At 46.9% G+C, this 6000-nt stretch overlaps 1 protein-coding gene and 1 long non-coding RNA gene across 51 annotated transcripts in view; one reads left to right on the top strand and one right to left on the bottom strand.

The window, feature by feature from the left end:
• LOC309860013 overlaps positions 1 to 782 on the top strand; it is a 5825-nt gene extending 5043 nt beyond the window's left edge. Inside the window, exon 4 of the long non-coding RNA XR_014309093.1 lies at positions 393 to 782. This is a non-coding gene — a long non-coding RNA (uncharacterized lncRNA). The remainder of the gene's footprint in view (positions 1 to 392) is intronic.
• The window catches only part of TCF7L2 (transcription factor 7 like 2), a gene marked incomplete at its 5' end in the record, with an annotated part of 195373 nt that overhangs the window by 61923 nt on the left and 127450 nt on the right, over positions 1 to 6000 (bottom strand). The gene's annotated exons all lie outside the window — the stretch shown is intronic.

The following is a 6000-nucleotide window of genomic DNA, read 5'->3' as shown; positions in this document are numbered from 1 at the left end:
AGAGCTAATGTTGACAGAGGTTTACCAGGTTCTGTGTATGCCATCTGCCTTACACACACAAATTCACTGAAATCTCCCAATAGATGAAAGGTAAGTACAAAAATTTCCCTGTTTTATAAATGGAAAAACTTAGACCTAGACAAGCCTCTGGAAGATATACATACATGGTCATTCAGCTAGCCAGTAGCAAAGCCAGAATTTGAAGTCCTGCAATCTGGACCCCAGGCTCCTAATCCTTCCATGAAGCAGGCTCTGCAGTAACCATAACCAAGTACCAAAACGACATCCTCTCTTCTTGTGAGGTAAACTACCTCCTACCAAAAAGACTTGCACGAACTACAATTTTGTCATTAAACTTGAAAGCTGGAATAACACGTAGATGCTTTTCATAGGAAATCCAATGGGAAGACCATGCCTGTAAAGACGCAGAAGGAGGAGATCAGTGCCAAAGAAGGAGGCAGAAATTTCTTTGGGCTAACTTGGACCTCAGTCTCCACAAAACGGCCCTGTTCCACTCAACATGAAAAAGAATCCAGCACAATCCTTTACTGTCCAACCTTGCTTTCTACCCTGCTTGTTAATCATGCCTAGAGGGGGGCACTAAGTTTAACTGCAGATAGTCAATTTTGTTAATGGAATTCTAAGCTCATCCGTTTTCAGTTGGGAGGATGAGAGCATCTTTTGCTGTGTTTCTCTAAAGCAAATATTTAGTGCTTTCATCTTTTAGTGCCCTAACATGCGATCTGTCACCCAAGTAAAAAAAAATAAATAAATAAACCTCATGTGAGTGTTTGTAGAAATGATACGATGCTTCCAATGTCAATCAGACATATGGCGAGGCCTTTCAGAGAGGAGCTGGGCGATCTGTGCTCTTCGGGAGGTATGTTGGAGAGTTACGGCACCCAGGCCCCATGGTTACACTTGCACCACTGGTGAAAATCATGCCACTGGCTGGCTGTCTCAAGTCCCCTATCATTTCAATCCAGATGCAGAAAAGCAACTTGTTTCTAACCTGCTTTGGTCCTCTTGTTCGGCCTAGGTACCCAGGCTTGCATTGCATTGCTTAGCGATGGTGGTGGTGCTTTCTTTAAATGAAAGCCATCCTCCATCCGCCTGGAGGACATTCCTCTACAGAAACCTGGTGCCAGACAGTGGTAGTTTCTTATCAGCAAAACTCACTCCTCTTAGCTGAATCATCAATGCCCTGAATCTGCCGAACTCTGAGAGACTCCTTCAGTGTGGCAAGTGAAAGGCAGGGAGAAGAGGTAGAGCCAGGAAAGTCAGGTCACTTTTGTAGAAGGTAGTTGTAATCCTTCTTGATTCTAAAGAGTTTTTGGATGCCAGAAAGCCAGAAGGAGAGCTACGACTGTGTTTCTGGATGTCATCTCCCCCATAATATCTGCTTTCTGTACTGGGTCACTGCTCCCACTTATGGCAAGTCTCCAAGTAATTACAGAGACAGGAATTAGGTGACACAAGAATTTACATGTGTACAACTGCTTTTACCTTCCCCAGCAGAATCCACACTAACGGCATCATCTGCTGTCCAGTCAAGTGTGACACTCTGAGCAGGGGACCTTCGAGGTCACCTCTGCTCACTTCTCAAGAGGAGGACAGGCACACACACACATTCCCACATTTCACTTTTCCCTAAGAAAGCATTAGCTCTGAACCATCACAGGTTTAACAGTAGCTCTGTCCTTCCCGTGCTTGTCCCAGCTTTTCCCAACACCTAGCTGGAGGCACCGATGGTCCTGGAAGCGCCTCGGGTGCTCTAAGCCCTCAAATCCTGCCTTTACTGGCGTAATGGGACAAGTGAAGACAGCCAGGGAGAACCACGTTGGGTCAACAAAAGCTACAGAAAATGCACCGTCTTCATTTTATACCTTATCCTTAAACCTGGATAATCTGTCCTGACATCTGGGAAAGAATAATAGACATAATTCAAAGCAGAATAGTTCCAAAGTTGTTACATATCATATTACTGCCTCTACAGTTAGCAATAACATACATCCTTTGTCCTTCTTTAACTATTTGTCAGAATTAGGAATGAATTCTCCTAAATTCACAGAATGGCCCAAAGCCTACTGGGTACATGGGCAAGAAGAGCCAGTATAAAACAGAGGAAATCTAACCAAGACTATCAGTAACAAGCTAACAACCAAGGCACCACAGGTATATCTCTTGGGCTGAAGAAGGCACAGAGGAAGAGCAGAGTCTAATAATCAACAGTGAAAAATTAACCCTCAGAGAGAGAGATGAATCAAGCCCACATTACCTTTCAAATGGTAAAAATGATAAAAATGAAACCCACATTTCCTGTGACTAAAAAAGGGACAGCATAAGAGTGTGTAGATGATGGAGCAGTTCTGTATTCTGATCGCAGTGGGGTCATACAAATGTATGCTAAAATTCATAGAGCTACAAACCAAAAGAAAAATCAATTTTGTTGGGTGATAGATTTTAAAGGTGTTTTTTTTTTTTTTAATTTATTTATTTGACAGACAGAAATCACAAGTAGGCAGAGAGGCAGGCAGAGAGAGAGAGAGGGAAGCAGGCTCTCTGCTGAGCAGAGAGCCTGATGCGGGACTCGATCCCAGGACCCTGGGATCATGACCTGAGCTGAAGGCAGAGGCTTTAACCCACTGAACCACCCAGGCGCCCCTGGATGATAGATTTTAAAATACAGTTAACCCTTGAACAACTTGGGGGAGTGTGAGGGGAGGGGTGATAGAGACACTGACCCTCCATGCAGTCAAAAATCTACATATAACTTCTGCCTCTCCTAAAACTTCACTACTAATAGCCTACTGTTGACCAAAAACCTTATCGCTAACATAAACTGTCGATCAACACATATTTTATATGTCACACATCTTACACATTATATTACAATAAAGGAAGTTGGAAAAGACAACAGATTATTAAGAAAATTGTTAGGAAGAGAGGGGTTCCTGGGGGGCTCAGTCAGTTAAGCGACTGCCTTTGGTCATGATCCCAGGGCCCTGGGATCGAGCCCCACCTCTGGCTCCTTGCTCAATGGGAACCCGCTACTCCCTCTCTGGCTATATGCTATCTCCGCCTGCTTGTGTTCTCTCTCTCTCCCTCTCTCTCTCTCTGTGTCAAATAAAGATAGAAAAATTCTTTAAAAAAAAAAAAAGGAACTGTTAGGAAGAGAAAATACATTTACAGTACTTGTACTGGATTTATCCAAAAAATCCACAGAGAAGTGGACCCATGTTGTTCAAGGGTCAACTCTGTGTGTCTGTGTGTGTGCGTCTGTGTATTTTTTTTAATCCTACATCTCAAAAGAAACCCGGTCCCCATATCTAAAATCAGGGGCACAAAAGCACACGCAGTAATTGCAAAACTGAAAAACAGCTGGTTGCAGGTGACCCAGCCAAGCAAAACCGCAACGAGGAAAGACATCTGCCCCCATCCCCTTGGGGATCTGATCTGAGTCCATTCTGCTGTCCAAAGCAGGACAGGGCCAAGGAGAAAAGAGGGTCCCATTCCCTTGAGAAGTGAACCTATCTATGCATGCTGAGAGCCACAGGCCCAGAACTGCCCCACTTCCCTTAGGAACTGCGAGTGTTCCGGAAGCTGATGCCACCGGCGGCCACCTCTCTGCCCAGCTCCACCCGTCTAGCTCCTGTGTTCATGAGAAAGCGGCAACAGGAAAGAAACATCCAGGAGAGAGAGTTGTGAACATCCAACAAGCTGGATGTCTCTCTGGATGGCTAGGAGTTTCTTCCACTTTCTGGTAGAGGCGCTCCTCGTTTCCCAGGCAGAGAGGACCGCTCACAGGTCACCCTGACTCCCGGTGAACCACCGGGCCTGCCAGAAACCCAGCGTGGGGAGCCAGGTGGAGCAGCAGTGATGGAGAGCTCTCTGGATCCCTGTGTCCCCGGCCCCATAGCTCATGTGCAACCCCACATCCTCTCCTGCCAACTCTGTTTTCCTAAGCAGCGAGAGGCCACCCCCGGGGCACGGGGCTACATCGCAGAGGTTCCAGCAAAGCTTGGCAGACACAGTGACTGCTGGGACCGGGACATAAATCCAGTAGAGGCGGCGTGCCCTCTTCTGTCACTCCAGTTCCTTCCCACCTCCCTTGCCTCTCACCTTCTTTCTCTGGTGACTTTAGCTCCTTCCTCCATTGGAAGGAAATGACTTTCCAAAACAAAAACTTTCACTCTGAGCACACACAGTCCTCTTACTTGGACCTGCTCAGAGAAAAATGTTTCTCTCCTGCTGCATGTCTGCTTGTGGGGGCGTGGGGGCGTGCTTGTGCACATGGACAAGCACACGTGCCCCAGGAGGTTTCTAACTAGGAGTCAAACACTCTGTGGCTGTACAAAGGCCACCTCCTTCCTCGTTTACAGCTCAAGTAGAGGGGCCAGCGACTGACTGGAGGTCCACTATGGAAGCGACAGTCAGCACTTGCGCGTTTCCCCGTGAAGGATACTACGCCACGTCCGTCACCTTTTTCCCTAAAGCAAACAAAAAATGACAAGCTGTGTACTACTGCATTTTTTAACACAAACAGGCTTGAAAGGGACTTTTAGAGATATGATGGACAGATTGGGAAATGTGAGAAGTAAAGACAGAAGATGATTTAATTCTTTGTATTGCCTCTTGCTAAACCAGCAGCATCGGACACATGAAGTACGTTCTGAATAAGGACTGGCCTGAGAAGGAAGGATTAAAACTAGGATCTCCTACTTGGCTCAGCTGACAGTAACAGCCCTAATAAAAATGAGTAAATGCAGCTCCAGAGTCTGGGCTGAACTCTGGTTCCTGTTCTCAGATTCCAAACATCTACCTCCATGGCATCATTAAAGACACCAACAACAGGAAAGAACTCGAGATGTTACGACAGAGAGACACACAGACTGATGTGACAGGTAATGTCACAACCATTAGTGGAAAGTACCCACTCCCCTCTTTTCAAGTATTGACCAAGTCGTTTGACCAGGGGACCCTATAAGGAATTAAAAAAAAAAATACTTCAGGGTAATTTAAACCCTTCCTGGACACAGGTTAGCCTATGAAAAAGTGATCTGTCACCTCACAGAATTACAAAAGGGGAGGGCCCACAACAATAAACTGTGTGGGTGATAACATGTCACGCATCAAAAGTCAAGTCTTCTCTATTATGACCTTTGTCACACAGGACGCCAAGAAAACATGTGACTCACAAAGAATGGGGAAAAGGGAGGTCGTCACAAAGATAAGAGCTGTGATAGAGCCTGTGGCGCCTGGTGGACGTCAGGTGGCCTGAGCGGCATGGCCACGGGGCAGGGAACACCTGTACCTCCCACAGCGGTGAGCTCCTTGCCCACCTCCAAGCACTTGGTTGCCCTGGACTTCCAACTCCATATACCAGCCGCACAGGGCGAGAGGAAAAGTATAAGAAGTGAAAGGAACAGTATTCACAGCATTTGGTCCGAGGAATGGCAAACAACATGGGAAGAAGGGCCTAGAATGATCCTGTCCCTCTCTGGGCCTATCTCCCTGGGCAAGTTGTGTCCAAGCTGCGTCAATCACATAGGAGACAGGCTACATCACGATACACGGGGAATGTGATCTCCCTGAGGCATTAGAAATTCCAAGTGGGGCCAGACAGGGTCCATTTCTACCACCGGGGCGATTCACGGGCAGAGGAACTCCATGCAGTCACTGGACCGGGAAGGATTCTACAAGGAAGCTTTGCAAGGAGAGAACACGAGAAAGGAGGAATAGCAATACAGATGGGATCGCTAGCGGGACTGAGAATGAATCTGGCCAGGGGCGCGAACTTGCTGGTCAGCTCAAACAGGATGACCCAGGGCTGTAGCACGAAGCTATGGGCCCTATGCAGAATACACATCATGAGGACAGTACGGACTGGCGACATTGTGCCTTCGTCGGTTCTAACTCACATCTGCTCCCCACAACTGCACTGCAACGGAAATTTCAGTCTGTCGGCACTGGGGTGATGACTAAGCCTACTAAGGGATC

Source organism: Mustela nivalis (genome assembly GCF_964662115.1).
Source record: "Mustela nivalis genome assembly, chromosome: 2".
In the NCBI taxonomy this organism is placed as follows: Eukaryota; Metazoa; Chordata; class Mammalia; order Carnivora; family Mustelidae; genus Mustela; species Mustela nivalis.
Note: the sequence above shows the minus strand (reverse complement) of the source record. Positions and strands in the feature narration are given on the sequence as shown.